Here is an 18408-nt window from a genome sequence, read left to right as displayed (position 1 = left end):
AGCTTCACTAACTATCATTACATTGAAATTAAATGCTGTATGATTTATGTAAAGACATTCAAAAGGAAAAAATATTATATATTTTTTTCTCCTAAAAGCAGTTTCTGTGAAATAGTTAATAGCATTCCAGTTGGTTTGCTGACAATACAGATACAATTACTGCTTTAAAAAAGAAAAAAAAAAAGAATGGAATCTACATGTTCTTAAATATTTAACAAAAGCCTGTCATATTAGTGACGTTTGCTATTCAAAAATGATTGATAATTGCATACTGGCTTTAAATTGTGTTTTGGAACACCATGAAACCGTGCTCACTGCTATGTATTTGTTCCACAGAAAAATAAATCTTTCAACAAAAGAGCAGAAAAAAAGACTACTATGTGACATGATTTTTCTAAAGTCACATAAATTTTAACTATAATATTATATTCAAATTTGTGTGATAAGACATATACTTAACACCTTTTTGAAATAATCTGTACCATCTATTTGTGTATCTGGTACTATTACAATATATGATCAATGGCATATAGCAGTAAGACTCCACAGTTCCTTATGCTAGCAGTTCTAAAACATTTCGTTTTCAGGACCACTTTATACACTTAAAAGTTGAGGGCCCCAACAAACTTTAGTTATTTAGGTATGTGTGTATCTTTTTCACATATATTCACATACATATTTTTCATATTAAAAATAAAAACAGAAATTTAAATGTATTAATATGTATTGAGTTTATTAATTACTAATTGAATAATGATAGTAAATACACTGCTGTTAATCAATTTTTAAATTTAAGAAAAATAAATGTATATGTGCAAACTACTTTTTCTATATGTCTGCTATGACTGATATACAAAAGTCTTATGTATTTATCGTATGCAACTTGATGAGTTTATAGATAATATACATTTGTGAAGCCATCACCACAAAAACATATATTTCATCTCCAAAATTTTCCTATCTACTTTATTTACTATTATTATCCAATGATAATTATTTAACAAAAGATTTACCCTCTTAGCAATTTTTAATGTGTACAATATTAACTGTAAGCACTATGTTGTACAGTAGATTTCTAAGATGTATTTTTCTTGCATAACCAAAACTTTGCACCATTTGACTAATACCTTCTCATTTCCCCTGCCCCATTCCAGCCCCTAGCAACCACCATTCCATTTTTTGCTTTTATGGGTTTGACATTTTTAGATCCTTCACATATGTGGTATCAAGCATTGTCATTCTGTTCCTGGTTTATATTACTTAGTATAATATTCTCCAGTTTCATCCATGGTGTTGCAAATGGCAGGATTTCTTTCTTTTTTAAGGCTGAATAATATTCCATTACATATATGCATATTTATGTACATTTTCTTTATCCATTCATTCACCAGTGGGCATTTAGGTTACTTCCATATCTTGACCATTGTGAATAACGCTGCAATGAGTAGGAGAGTGCAGGTGTCTCTTTGAGATCCTGATTTCAATTTCTTTGGATATATACTCAGGAGATTGCTGGATCATATAGTAGTTATCTTTTTAATATTTGGAGGATTCACCATACTGCTTCCCATAGCTGCACCGATTAACATTCCCACCAACAATGCTTGAGGGTTCCCTTTACTTCCACATCCTTGCCAACAGTTATATTTCATTTTTTTTAGGACATCTATCCTAACTGGTGTAAGATGATATCTCATTGTAATTTTGATTTGCATTTCCTTGATAATTGATGATTTTGAGCATCTTTTCATATACCTGTTGGCCATCTGTATGTCTTCTTTGTAGAAATATCTATTCAGTCCCTTGCCCATTTTTAAAGTAGGTATTTGGTTTTTGGCTGTTGGGTTGTAGAAGTTCCCTATATATTTTGGATATTAACTCTTTATCAGATATAAGTTTGCAAACATTTTCTACCATTCCACAGGTTGGCATTCATTTTGTGGTTTCCTCTACTATACAGAAGTTTTTTTAATTTGATGTAGTCCTATTTATCTATTTTTGTTTTTGATACCTGTGTTTTTGGTTTCATATCATTACTAAAACCAATGTCAAGAACCTTTCCCATGTTTTCATCTAAAAGGTTTATGGTTTCAGGTCTTGCTTTTAAGTATTTTGAGTTGATTTTTGTGTATGGTGACCAGATAAAGGTCTAAGTTCATTTTTTTGCATGGATATACATTCTTTTGTTGATATCCAGTTTTCTCAACACCATTTATTGAAGAGATTATTCTTTCCCTATTGTGTATTCTTGTATCAACTTTTAAAAATCTTTGTGGAACATCTGTTGACTGTATATGCATGGGTTTATTTCTGGGCTCTCTATTCTGTTCCATTGGTCTCTGTCGGTTTTTATGCCAATGCCACAGTATTTTGATTACTATAGCTTTGTAATATATTTTGAAACCAGGAAGTGCGATGCCTCTAGCTTTGTTCTTGCTTAAAATTATTTTGGCTCTTATGGGTCTTTTGTGGTTCCTATTAAATTTTAGAATTGTTATTTCTATGTCTGTAAAAAATGCCATTGGAATTTGATAGGAATTGCACTGAATCTGGAGATCACTTTTGTTAATATGGACATCTAGTTTTCCATGAACTAAGCAGCTAATATAGCTCACAACTCAAACAAACACACAAGTGCTTTACTAGATCCAACCATCATTTTGGGGCATGAATAATAAGTGTATTATGTGTACTTCTCATTTCATCACTCACTCAGAACATTCTTTCATGAAGCTAGCAATTATCCTTTTGTTTATTCTGAAGAATGCAACTACTACTAAGTTGGATGCCATCTTTAAGACAATCAGCTTTCTAATTCAAGAGCAATAATTATACTTTAATATATTTAATTATTCTTCAACAATATTTCTCTCAGCAATATATTATACCTTTGAATGTACAGATTAAGAAGATATTTTCAAAATTTATTCCTAAGTAGTTTATGGCTTCTAGTGATGTTTAATTGGTATTTCTATGACATTTCATTTTTTACATACACAATCATTTTATCTGTAAAATATTAAAAATCTTGTTTTTAAATTTTATGTTTTTCACCTATCTTTAGCACTTTATTACACTATCTGGGAACTCTAGCACAGGATTTGATATAATTGCTGATATCAGGTATATTTTTATTCCTGATTCAGGAAAAACTATCAATAAATCATATTAATATATATTCTCAAGGTTTTTGCTATAATTTAAAACATTAAGAAAATTATCCTCCATCCTTATTTTTCCATTTCTGTAAAACTTCAAATCAGTGTTAAAATTTGTCAAAAATATTTTCTGGATCTATTAAGATGTCAACTTTAATTTTTATTTTTTTCCTGTGTTAATGCAGTGAATGAGTATACTAGGTATGATTTTTGAACGCTATTCACTTCACAATAAACCCTGGTCAAAGACCTATTGTTTTATACCTCTAATTTGTTTTGATAATATTTTGATTAGAAGTTTCGCATCTATGTTCATGAAAAAAATGGATTTTTAATAATTCTCTGTGGTAAAATCATTGTAAAATTTTTAAAGTTATAGTTGCTTCATATAACTAGTTGGAAAGTGTTCAGTTTCTATTCTTTGGAATAATTATTTTAAATTGATATAAAATGTGCCTTAAATACTTAGAAGTATTCACTATTGATGGTATCTAGGCCAGTATATAGTTATTTTCAGTGAATTTTATATGTGCAGTCAAGAATGTATTCTGTCATTTTTTTTTCTAAAGTGCAATGTTCTTTGTATTTCCATTAGGTCACTTTGATCAAATGTTTTTTTCAATTCTTTTATACCTTGACTGATGTATCATCTGCTTGCTTTGTTAACTACTGAGAGATGTTAAAGCTTCCCAATATGATTATAGATTTTTTTATTTCTCTTTTAGTTCTGTCAATTTTGCTATATATTTTTCTAGCTTCACTGAGATATGAGTTATATACAATAAATTGTACCAATTTAAAGTGTACAATTTGGTATTATTTGACATGTGTATACGTCTACAAAACCATCACCAAAATCAAGATCATGAACACATAGCTCACCCCCCATATCTTCTCTTGTTCCTTTGTGATCTCTATCTCTCACCTCTCCTCATCTCCCCAGTCCAATTCTGCAAGCAACCACCCACCTGCTTTCTGTCACTATAGACTTGTTTGCAATTTACTAGAGATTTATATAAAATAAATCATATCATGATATATACTCTTTTATATAAAAGAGGTATAAACGGTTTATAATTCACTTAGTCATACAAACTTAAAATTATGCCACTGATTTTAGTTATTTGCTAGAATTCTTTTACTAATATCTTAAATATACTTTTTTTTTTAATTTTATAACTTCAAACTTAATTTAACTTGTCATAAATCATCCTACCAAAAGCTGAAAGAACTCTCCAAAATATGTGTATGTATACTTTACAGAAAATATTTTCTTTATACATGATATTCTTAGGAAATTATTACATATGGGCATAATTCATCATATCACTTATCATCGTGAGATTTAAAGACAAATTAAAACTGAAATATAAGAAAACTATGAGGGTTATTTTCCTTTAACTTTAAGCACTTTCCTAAAGAATTATTTTCTTCTCAGTAAGAAAAATATTTTTTTAAGTTTTTAATTCTTTGTGAATAAAGAATTTGTGAAGAAAAACTGGCAACAGTGATGATAACAGTACTGGAAATATAAACCCCTGTACTCTATTTTCAGCATAGATTAGACTGCAAATCCACTACTTTAGTTGCAATTTTACCTTTTATATTTGGGACTTGGAGAACACTTCACTTACCTTTAAATTAAATGCACAACAAAGAATTTTTTTCTTTTTCCAGAATTTCTTACATGGAGTGTACTTTATTATGCTTTTTAATGTCCTATCTGTCCTCTAAAGTTTTTATATCAAGGTTAAGTTGAATACTTTTGTAAAAATGTTGGTTTATGTGGTGAAACTGAATCCACACTAGTAAACAATAAAGCCAAAATAAATTTCATAAAATGAACTGGTTCAAGATATGAACATATGAGTAAAACTCTTCATCAGTAAAGAAAATTTAAACTAACATAAAATACAAATGGTTTTTGGAAGCAGAATTTAAAGCAAACTAAGGTAATGTTTATTCAAATAATGAGTTTTTTAAACGGGTCAACTGACTACTATTGCAAATTGTACAGAAAGTTTCACAGGAAATGTCAACTTATTGACAATCACTAAATTAATTTGTCTACTTTATGCCTGGACTTGAATTGTTCAATTAAGTAATTTGAATGAATGAGCCAGCATCTGGTCAATAATGAGGAACTGAAGGTTAGACGTGATGTTTAGAGGAGTGGCTTTACTTGAGCATCCTTTCCAATAACCACTGAAAATGCAGCTTTGTTTAAGTACTAGAAACTGTTCTCTGAAATCAATGGCCTAGTGATGAAACTGTCACAAGATTTAAGGGATCCATAATCATATCAGAAGTAATTATTCCATCTTAATGACTCTTCCCAACCAACTTCTCCTTCTAGTGACTGCATTTTAGGGTCATGGAAGAAAAATTATGTTCATATATGCATATTTTGCATGGGTTAATTTGTTTTATACTATATGAGGAGAAAAGTGAAGAGAAGACATTATTATTTTTTAGACATTTAGGCAATTCATAGCAATGAGAAAAAATGCAACACCAGTGCTAAGACAAAACAATCCCAAGTGTGTAAATGAAAATGTATTCTTCGAAACTACTAATATTCCGGCCTATAAAACTCTTAAAAAGTTGCTTTACAAACCGTTTCTCTCTTAAATAATTTCACTGTTACCTCTCTCCAAAGGGTATTTACATTTTAAGTACCTTCTATAATTATGTAAGAATGTGTTTGCATCCTGTAATCATCAAGGGGGATATGTAGAAACATAGCTATTGAGTTGCAAGAGTTTCTTAATGTAAATCTGAGCAACACAAATTATAATAGGAGTGAGGGGAGCTTCCATGGCTCACAATAAAAGCTCATGTGTATGTAGAAAATGAATAAAATGTCCATGATGTTTTAAATATGAACTATTTCAAAACACAATGATTTCTGTTAAATATGAACTATATGACTACATCCCCAATCCTCCATTCCATCTGGGAAATCCAACAGAGATTTAAATATCATTAACACAAATTTTAATTAGGAGAAAAGTCATAAGGCTTAAGAGGTGCCCATCATATTCTGGTGTCTAACTTTGTTTCTTAATAGTTATTGACTCTTTCCATCATTATTTAGTAATGAGTTAATTTGACCTTAAAATAAATATTCTAATAAATAATTTTCAACTACTAGATCCTAGGAAAATAAATTTTAAAAATATGACAAAATGCCTGACTTCACTGAGATTTCATAAATAAGAAAACAAATATATAGTACCATTTTAAATAGTTTTGTATTCAGTAGGAGAATCACAGCAGGATAAGGGGTATGGAACTGTAGATGACAAAGTATAGTACTTCAGTGATGGTATGGACTGAATATTTGTGTTTTCCTAAATCCATATGTTGAAGTCCTAACCTCCAGTGTAGCTGTATTTGGAGATGGGGCCTCAAAGGAAGTAATCAAGGTTAAATGAAGTCATTAGGGTGGGGTCTTGATTCAAAAGAATTACTGTCATTATGAGACACCAGACAATTTGTGAGTTCTCTCTCCTTCTCTCTCTCTCTCTCTCTCTCTCTCTGTGCAGGCACTGAGGAAAGGCCCTGTGAGGACACAGAAGGAAGGCAATGATCTACAAGTCATGAAGAGATTCCACACTAGAAATCGGATTTGCCGGTATCTTTAATCTGGACTTTCCAGACTAAGGAATTTAGGACTTTCCTAAGACTGAAAACTAAGAACTGGAAACTAAGGACTTTCCAGGATGTGTTTTTGCAGCCTGGGCAGACTAAGACAAGTGGTAAGAAGACCTCTGTCTGAGATAAACATTATGTATATTTCTTATATGAATAAAGATATAATAATGTGAAGAAATGAGCCAGTTAGGAGATGAGGAAGTTGGGCAGAATTTCATGTAAAGGAGACAATAATGGTAAGGTTTTAAAGCATGAATCAGATTGGTAGGTTTGACAGAGATTAAGAGGTGCCATGCAGCTCATCTGGAATGCACCAGGGAAACAAGGGCGGAAATTAGAAAAACTGGCAGGGATCAAATCATATAAGATCTACCTTCTAAAAACATTACAAGGATTTTGTATTTGATTCCAAGGATGATGTGAAGCTCTTGGAATGATCTGAACACAGTAGAGACATGATGAGTTTGTTTTTGGAAGATCACTATAGTAGTTGTAATTATGAATAGGCTTGTGTGGATTCAAGGAGACTGAATTCTGAAATATCAGGTTGGCCAAAAAGTTTGTTTGGGTTTTCTGTCACATCTTATGCAAAAATCCGAATGAACTTTTTGGCCAATCCAAAACTTCATGTCATCTTAAATATTCCATTAGGCCAAGTGGCAGAAGAAATAATTGAAACTCATTTGAGCAGAATGTTGAGATTTATGGAGAAAGAGCAGTGGTGTCTTAAGTTAATAAGAAGTCTTTCTAGCATATTTTAAAGATAAAAACCTAATGTATCAACTTTAATGAATAATTTGTTCTGAATTCAGTGCTGTATCCAGTGTTAAGGTAGAGAACAAAGATACATATAGAGATATTTAATACATATCTATATGTCTCTATAAACATATATATGTAATTTTATAATAAAATATATATGTAGTGGAGAGAGATAAATCACATAATTATGTATTTATTTTATGGATATAACCATAAAAATGGTATTATGACTTGGATAACATGACTTTAGGAGATATAAGATCTTAGATTTCTGCAGTATAATGAAAGGTTTATTCCACAGAAATAGGAGAGAGAGAGAAGTCCTCAATTCTAAACTTTTTAGAAATAGCATCAGGACATAAGAAAGCTATTAGCAGATAAAAAAGAAAGAGTGGATGAAAACTCTGAGTAACGAAAAGTTAAAGTGAATTACTTTCTTTAATACAATGTGATTTTTAAAAATATTAATTTATCAATGAAGGGAAAAGGATAACCACCAGCTTTCTGAAATTCATTTGAACATGATGAGCTCACCACAGACCTAAGAAGATCTATATTCATTTTCAAGTGTATAAGTAATAGGAAATAGGTAATGACACAGTTAAACAATGAAAAATATCTTGTCTAATTGAATATAGATTTAATTCTTCAACGGAAAAGGAAGACAGATGGCATTATTAACACAGATGAGGATGTATTTTAGACACAGAAATCAAAACAGAAAGTCCTTCGCAAAAGGAGGCTAGATAAACTTGTTCAGACACTACAAACAGGAATGTGTTGCAAAAACTCTTTACGTATTACAAATTCTTCAGTGTCTTATGAAGAAGACTGCTTGCACCAGTAACCTTTCTTCATACCCATTTAAGAGTTGATGACAATTTGTCCTTGAAATGTTCATATCTTTCAGAAGAGCCTAGGATATACCACAGTAACAAATTCACACTCTCATCTCAATAGCTTACATGAAAAATAATCTCACTCAGGGTTCACGCCAGTGCAAGGACTCTGCATAAGCACCCAGGGATCCAGACTCATAGAACCTCCACAAACACTTACTGTACAATTTTAAATGTATGCTATTCTCCACTTAAAGTTTATCTCAGTGTTAAATAACTAGGAATTTATAAATATTCATAGAAATGACAAATTATATGAGAGATCAGTAAATTATCCAGCTATATGATGCTCTCTGACTGCTTATTGTATACAGTTTACTCAAGGCCTGGTCATAGACCTTTTAGACTAATGGAAGCACCAACTTGATTTTGCCTGTCTTCTTCCTTTTAGGCTGGTAATTGGCTGATAACTTAGTTTTGATTTTTCAAAAGGCATTTTTGGTACATAGGTCTTTTTACAGAGATGAATAAAAACTTGATTAATCTGAAGAATAAAAGAGGATAACTTCTATCAAAATATTTATAAATTGTTAGGAAGACTAGAGTTTTTACACTATCATTATAAATGGCATAATGCAATAATTTCACCACACTGACCAAAAGCAAGGTTCGTATGACTCACACAGTTGGTATGGAGTAATCAAAACTCACCTCGGATACAAAAAGAAAATTTATAAGTGAATCAATTATAGTATCCAATATTAAGTCAACCCCATATCATTTGCAGGATTGTTCTGAGAAAACATTTCATAAAGGAAGTGAGTGTGATGTTTTCTGACCTTGAAGGAGTTAAAAAAGAGAAACTATCCTGATGGCCTTAAGCCAACTCATTGTCAGCCCTATACCTTGGTTACAGGTAGTCCTATTTAGGGGGTACAATTATTTATTCAAGAGAGTTTAAATCCATCTATTTCTTGGGCTGATAGCAGGAATAGCTATAATTCAGGGGAAAAAAAAATCCAACCATTTTTTCTAAAAGAATTATATATATTAAGTAAATATGTTTAAAAGAAACAAATATGCATACATAGAGAAAAAAGTAATACCTATATTGATTAACCATAACTTCCTTCTCAATGCTTTAAAAATACAAATTCTTAATTTATAATGTAAATCTTACACAAATATTTGAGCTGCACATTACTTGAAATATATGGGCTATACGTTATAAGTGTTATGTATTGCTCAGAATCCTTTATAATTCTTATCACTTTGTGCATATAAGTAAAACTTATTTATTGGAAGTTAACCCTCTTCGAGAATTGTTTCTCAGTTGTTCCTTATCTGAAAACGAATAAGTTTCTCTCAATATACTTGGAGACGGCTGGATTCAGAAAGAATCATTCACGTTAGCCAAACTTACGTAAGATGAATGAATTATTCAGAATATCAACTTCCTGAATGTAAATGAGAAACAGAACTATTAAAAAGATTGGATCATTCATACCTTTCTTAGGAGATAAGGTAGTAATGTCATATTTTGCTTTTCAGTATTCCCTAGACATAGTATATGATAGCATGTTCATATTCTAGGTTCTAATAAAGGCCATTTAGCATATTTTCCTAAATTTTAGTTGATAAAAATATATTTGGGATTTTAATGTCAATTTGGAAATATAATTTAAAAATAAATTATATATATACATATAATCAATTAGACAAACATATTAAATTATAAATTACAATTTTTGCTTGCTTATTTGAAAATAAATATGAATATGGCTATTAAGACTGACATGTAATTGTGTCATTTCTCTTGATTATTCATCACTTAAAATTACCTTCCAACTTGCATATTTTCTCATAATATTTTAAAATATATTTAGTGTTCATCAGATTTTTTTAAGCATAAAGTAAGCTGAAGGATGTTCATTAACAAGGAATTCTATTACATCGTTACACCCACAAAACTACCAGATATTAGTCATAATTACTGGCATGGGGTTACAATTTTGAATAAAACCAAATGTTTAATTTCAAGTAGTGCACATTCTATTGGAGAAGATGGACAATAAGCAAGAAAGTATATAAAATATCTCGACATGTAATGTTAAGTTCCATTCTCTTTACAAAGAAAATAAAGTGGGATAAGGTCACTAGAGAATGACTGATGACTGTGAAAAGGGTTGTTTTTTATCCCAGCAGTGGTCAAGAAATGTCATTCTATTAACATGACATTCAGTGGAGACAAGAAGAAAGTAAAAAAATTAGACATGCAGCTATCTAGGGGAAAAGGTAAAAGACAATGATAACAAATGGTCTCCAATGATAGAAAAAGCACACTGTTAAATGGATGTATAATAAATTATTTGACAGTTCTGTTACACAAAAATATGGATATTTAAAGTGCTTCCATTTTCCCAGTAGGAAAGAATGGATAATGACCATCTTTGAAAAACTTATCTATGATTATTTCCTCAAACTAGATTTTGAGATGTGGAATATGAAAAGTTATTATTACCTCACCAATGGGGATTTTTTTTTTTTACTTTTTAAAAGGTTGTAAAGAAAAATTTTAAAATTTACCCTCCCACTATCATTGTTTGGCTCTTCATTTCACTGAATTTTAGTCAGTGTTGATTATTACTGAATGCTACTTTTTTCTGCTTTAAGTGGCATTGTTATGAAAAGCAAAAAATGGAAAACTCTACAATTTTTCTGATTTCTAATAACATTAATTGGTTTACCTCTGTGAGTTATCTGTGTTTCAAAAACTTTCAGAGTTATTATTAATATAGTTAAAAAATCAGTTAGCTCTTGCAGGAAAGTGGCCAAGATGGCAGAGTAGGAAAATCCTGAACTCACCTCCTACCACGGATACACTAAAATTAAAACTACTTGTAAAGCAACTATCTATGAGAATAACCTGAAGATTGACAGGAAAGATTTTCCATAATTAAATACAGAAAGAACGAACCACACCAAGATAGGTAGGAGGGGTAGAGACACAGTACATTCAGGACTAACAACTCCAGGTCAGCAACCCACAAACAGGAGGAATACTACAACTTTAGAAGTCCTCCCCAAGAAGCGAGGATTCCAAGCCACATATCGGGCTCCCCAACCTGGAAGTCTGACACCAGGAAGATGAGCAGATAGCATGCCTGGCTTTGAAAATCAGCAGGGCTTACATTCGGGAGATCCAGAGGGCTATAGGAAACACAGACCCTCTTCTTAAAGAGTGCATGCAAACTCTCATATGCTCCAAGATTTAGGACAGAGGCACTAGTTTGAAAAGAGTCTGAGTCAGATCCACTTGCTGATCTTGGAGAACCTTTCAGAGAGGCAGGAGGCAACTGGAACTCCCCCTCGCTGTAGAGATGCTGCCAGCAGCTGTTACCAGAAACTTGTTCTACAGCAATAACACTGGTGCTGGCAAGTGCCATTTTGGAATCTTCTGTTGGCCAATTAGCACGAGACCTGGCCCTTCCCACCCACCCAGGACCAGCTCTGAGCCCCTCGAGGCTGTACAGACAGTGCACAGGGCCCCAGCCCCAGTCTCCAGTGGGCTGACACCAATCCTGAGACTCCCAGGCTATGAACACAACCAGCCACATGGGGAACCAGCCTTGCCCACCCACCAGCTGAATGGTAGCAACTCCACATCTCCTGGGCCATACAGACAGCCATGTGGGGACCCAGCTCTTACCCACCAGCAGGCCAGCACCAGCCTTAGGGCCACCTGGGCCATGAGCCAACTGTGTAGGAAGCCGACCATACCCTCCAACGACCCCACAGCCACCATACAAGGCACAGCCTTACAGACAACAGGACCAGGAGCCAGCCCTGCCTACCAGCCCAAAGTAGTCAGCCTGGCCACAACAGAAGGGTACACTCAGTCCACATAGGAGGCATCCTAGGAATACAGCTCTGGTGACCAGAGGGGAGTGTGCTACTGGGCCCCATTGGACATCAACGTAAGGCCACTTCTCCAAGACTGGGAAATGTAACTGACCTACGTAATATATAGAAATAAACACAGAATTAGGAAAAATGAGGAGATAGAGGAATATGTTCTAAATGACAACAACAAAAAAAGACAAACCTTGGAAAAAGAACTAGATGAAGTAGAGATAAGCAATATACCTCATAAGCGTTCAAGGTAATGATGATCAAGATGCTCAACAAACTCAAGGACGCATGGATCAACCCAGTGAGAATATCAACAAAGACAGAAAATACAAAGAAGAAACAAACAGAGCTGAAGAATACACTAACTGAAATAAAAAAAAAAAAAAAACTAAAAGGAATCAATAGTACATCATATAATACAGAGGAACAGATCAGTAATCTGGAACACAGAGTAAATCACCCAAGCTGAACAGAAAAAAGAAAAAAGAATTTTAAAAAATGAGGAGAGTTTAAGAACCCTCTTAGACAACATCAAGTGTAGTAACATTCATATTATAGAGGTCCCAGAAGGAGTAGAGAAAGAGAAAGGAATAGAGAACTTATTTAAAGAGATAATAGCTGAAAACTTCCCTAATCTGGGGAAGGAAACAGGCATCCAAGTCCAGGAAGCCATTACATGGATAAGCAATAACATGGATGGACCTAGAGTATATTATCCTTAGTGAAGAGAGTCAGAGAAAGACAAATACTATATAGTCCACTTATATATAGAATCTAAAAAACAAAGCAAATGAACAAACAAAAGAAAACAACAGAATCAGATACAGAGAACAAGCAGGTGGTTGCCAGAAGAGAGGGGGTTGGAAGGAGGAGAGAAGTAGTTGAGGAATTTCCAGTTACAAAATAAGTGAATCATGGGTATAAAATGTACAGTGTGGAGGATACAGTCAATAATTATGTAATATCTGTCTATAGAGACAAATGTTAACTAGACTTATGGTGGTGATAATTCTGAAATATGTAGATATAGTGAATCCCTATGTTGTGCACCAAGAACTAAAATAATGTTGTAAGTCAATTATATTTCAAAAACAAACAAACAAACTCATAGAAAAAGAGATCAGATTTGTGGTTACTAGAGGGTGGAGGAAGGGGTGATTGAATGAAGGTAGTCAAAAGGTACAAACTTCCAGTTTTAAGATAAATAAGTACCAGGGATATAATGTACATGATAAATATAATTAATCCTGCTGTATGTTACATATGAAAGTTGTTAAAAGATTAAATCCTAAGAGTTCTCACCACAAGGAAAATAAATTTTCTATTTCTTTTATTCTGTATCTGTATGAGATGTTGGATACTTACTAAACGTATTGTGGTAATCATATCATGATGTATATAAATCAAATCATTATGCTTCACACCTTAAAGTTATACAGTGCTTTATGTCAATTATATCTCAATAAAACTGGAAGAAAAACGAAACAATTGTAATATGGGAGAAGACTAGGTGATTCTCTGATTACATAATAATAGTGATGATGATATTATGAAAATATCTTCCATCTGTTCATGCTACCCAAGCCTGTGTCAAGTTAAACTTGGGATTTCATCCTTAGTAAGTAAAAATACTACATAGGTAAAGAGATTTATTTTAGTCTCCCAGGAATGAGAACAATAGTGTCAACTGATCTATCTGTTCACAGGAACTAAAAATGTTTTCAAATAACTAATACACATATTGATTTGTAACATCAGCTACCTTGGGTGGTAACAGATAAACACTTTTTGAGATGTTCACACCTTTCATTTTCTTCTGATGCTTAAATAAATACACACCTTTAATATTTACTTTTTCCAATACATTTCAATATCTTAATTCAGATTGTGTTTTTCCACTCAAAGAGCTTTAGAACTTGATCTACTTGTATCCTTTATTAATCATACCTGGAGGCACTGTCAAAAGTTACCTTGGTACTCCTCAAACTCTGCTGAACACTTTCTGGTTACTTAGAATTGGATTTAATATGATTATTTCAGTTTGATTAGAAGACTGCCTTAGGAATCATCCATATCTTTTTACTGCTCACCATAATTAAAATTAATCAGATCCTTCCTTTTCATGGTCTTGAGATTTAACATGAAATATGTTGGAGGCTTGGGATTCTCTATGAGGAAAACTCTCATTATTACATTTTGTCCCCTTTGGGAAGATGAAATATATTTTTTGGAACAACTCAAACTTTTCAATTAATAGAAAGTATAATAGTAAACATTACGTAGTTTTGGTGTCAATCCTGGGCTTAAGTTCAGGATCCTTAGGCAAATATTAGAGAAAGAAATGTCTTACATGCTGATAATCTATATAACAATGTAACATATATTCAAATTTACTATATAAAAATATAAATTCTTATTTATCTAAATTAGACTGCTTCAATGGATTTTTGGAATTGGAAGCCCTTGTTAGATAATATGCAATTTAAGATACAGAAACACTTTAAATCTAGTGCTAATCCTTTAAGGTAACTGAAAAGATTTTGGTCTTTGTGAAGACAACAAACTATTTATTTTTAAAAAATTAAGCTCATGCTAGGGAATGCACAAAAAATTTAGCAACCAGAGAATGTTTATATATTATCATATAAAGTAGTATCGAAAACTATGCAGTACTCACCTTGGCGTGCCTCCAGCTAGTCATTTCTTATCACTGGAACACTGAAGAAACCCTTATAAATTGGATACTAAGTTTATCTTCTATTCCAATCCCTATTGCAGACTCTTTTTTTCTTGTATTATAGCTAAAATTCTTTACTCCTAAACCCAACTTTTCCCATTTTTGCTATTTGGCTTTGCTCCAGGATTGTCTATGGTATATGGAAAAAAAGCAACAAATCTAGAGTATTAGTTTGTTCACCATTTGCTAATGAGAGTAATATTGAAATCTTTCTGAAGTTATTATATCTCTAATTGTTCAAATTGAAGGTCATTAGAAAGGTCCTGAATTTGAGATCTTAAAATAAGTACCAATAGGGTTTACTTCATTGTATAGAAATCTTTTCCTTTCAGAATGTCTGCTATATGAACTGAACTCATTCAGAGAAATAATAATGCTAAAAATAATAACTGATATTTACTGAGAGCTTCATAAGCGCTGAGCAAAGGTATCAGCTTTTTCACTTCTCACTCTTACCCTCTTAGTTGTTATTTATGACCCAATTTTACTGATGGGAAAAATTAGATACAGAGAGATTAAGTGGCTGACCCATGTCTCTCAGATCCATGCTACTGACTTTAAAATAAAACCTGTCCAAGTGGTCATTATGCCATGATGGTAACTTTAAACAAAACCTTAAAATTAGGGACAGAAATTATACAATATATCCCCTAATTGTTTTGGTTGTTACATTTGGAAATGTCACCTCAGTACCTTGACCTTTCCTGCCGCCCATGGCTCTTGTCCTCTACTCTGCTTCAACCATATACTAGATGCATAAACTAGAGAGGTCTGTATCCATAACTCCACCATCTTCATTGCAAGCATTCCAGTCTCCAACCAACACTTCTTAACTTTACAGGTTACTCCTGCTAGTATCCTGTCTCCAAAAATCTTCTGACCTTCTAGGGCTAAAAGTACATTTATTATACCAACTTGTCACTATTGCTTAAGTAATTCATATCATTACTTCCCTTCCTTCCAAGTGAAATCTCATAGTCCACTGTTAAATTATTCCCTTCGCTATATCCTCAACTCCTTTGCCAGTGTCTACTTTCATCACACCTACCTGGCCTAACCTCAAAACCACTGAATTTCCACCCTCTTCCTACTCTTCACCTGCATGTGTATTGCATTGGATAATGTGCCTGAATTGAGGTAACGAAACCGAAGCCCTACACTAAAAAAGGAACTCACAAACATGTCAACTACACTCACTGAAAACTGATAAACACTTCAGGTTGTTCTAAGTGCTGCCCAGTAACCATTCTATATCTTCCCAGCCTACTAATTCACATGAAGGTTTCACACCTTCTCATACATATCCAAACTTCAAGCATCTTTCTACTTTAAGCTGTGAACCTTGTAATTCCATGTTCACAGTACTGCCTTTGTTCTCAGTTGCATCTGTGACAATATTTTCTTCCTTCTTTCTTGTTACTGCTCCATAAAGTATGTTCACTTTTGCAATAAACATGATCCTTTCCCATTTACCAAAGAATCTCTCCTGTCCATCTATTATGTATGTGTAATTTTGCTCACTTTAATTCTTTTCTCTGGACCCACATCATTTTTTCTGCTCCCCTTCCAATTCCTCTCTTCCCACTCTTGCATCAGCTATTTGAAGCATACGCTTAACTCACAACTTCACCTAAACTGTTCCTGTCAAGGTTACCAGTGATCTCAATATTGTTAAATCTAATTGTCTATTCTCAGTCATCTTACTTGGTCAGCAGCAATTAACACGATTGATTACCTGATTTTTTTTTCCAATTTGGCCAAGGGACATTCCACTCTGATTATATTCCTGCTTCATTAATCATTTCTCTCAGTGACTTTTTCTACTTCCTTCTTATCTCTTGATCTTTAAATGTTGGAATTCCCTGGGGCTTTAAATTTTAGACCTCTTGTCTTCTCTGACTTCACTCAATTCACTCTTCCATAACGATATCTAGACTTATGGCTTTAAAAATCATTTAAACACAGATGACTCCCCCAAAGTAGGTCTCCAGCTGTACCTCTTCCCTATATTTTAGATAAATCCATCTATGCTTTCAATATCTCCACTTGTATATCTAATTGGCATCTTAAACCCAACATACAAAAATCCAAACTCACTCTTTTTAGCCAAAATTACTCTTCTAGTCTCTTCCTTTGCAAGTAATTGAAATTCTTTGCAGTGGCATAGGCAAAAAATGTTGAGGTCTCTCTTGACTTTTCCTATCTCACATTCTACAGCCAAAAATAAAGACAAATGCAGTGAGATATTATGTCCTACATAAGCAGGACACTGGCTACCTGTCACATATTAACTACTACCACTCTCTTCCTGGCATACACTTTCCTCTCCAAACTTCCTTATAATACCAGTATAGTTAAGGCTGTTCCTACCACAGGGTCTTTGCACTTGCTGTCCTCTCAGCCTTAAGTGTTCTTTCTTCTTATATCCATGACCTCATCTTTTCTAGGTTTCTGCTTAAACGTGAGCATATTAGCAAAGCCTTTAGTACTACCTATACTCTTCATTGTTTATTTTTTCTTCACAGGACTCATTACCACCTAACATAATGTATATTTTAGTTTTCATTAGTTTTCTGTCTCCCTCATGAACATGTGTACTATAAGGGCATGGGATTTTGAAAGTTTTTTATGTTATATCCTGTCACTATACAAATGCTGCCAAAATAGAAAGGCACAATATGCTTTGTTGAATTAATTAAGAACAAAATAGACAAGTGTCTTGTTAAATATCCAGATGAAACAATGCAGTATGGTAATTCCAGAGAATCATCAATAAACAAAACAAAAATGAACAAAACACCAATAAGTACAGGGAAAACCTGCACACATGAAGTGGAATAAAGAGTAAAATAAAAAGATGGTTTAACACCACCAACTCTCAAATACACACACAAACTTGGGAGCTACTTAAGGAAAAAAGAAAACAAAAAACCCAACCAAATAAACAAACAAAAAGCAGCTATGTGTTAGAAGACATGGTAGGCTATGTTCCTTAAAGATTAAATACTCATCTAGGATATAAAATATGGAAATTCTGTGAAAATAGTTCAACTCAATGTGCTATAGCTTTTCAGTTAATTGCAATTAACATTTATAAGATTCCAAGATGGGCCTGGTAGATTTCTTCTGATGTATCTTTAGAAGACAAAACTAAATAAAACTTACAATGGGAAAGTATCAAGAAGCTTTTCACAATGTGGTAGCCAATTATGCTGCTGTTAAGTACTTCCAGTTGTAATCCATTCCTGGTTTATGGTAAGATTATAAATCCTGTCCACCTTTTGGTTGAATGCAGTTACTACTGCTGCTTCTGACCAGTGAGTTGTTATCAGATACATGCCAC

This window comes from Aethalodelphis obliquidens, unplaced genomic scaffold (genome assembly GCF_003676395.1).
Source record: "Aethalodelphis obliquidens isolate GAN/ISIS:26980383/991018 unplaced genomic scaffold, ASM367639v1 scaffold8, whole genome shotgun sequence".
In the NCBI taxonomy this organism is placed as follows: Eukaryota; Metazoa; Chordata; class Mammalia; order Artiodactyla; family Delphinidae; genus Aethalodelphis; species Aethalodelphis obliquidens.
This window is presented reverse-complemented; position numbering follows the sequence as displayed.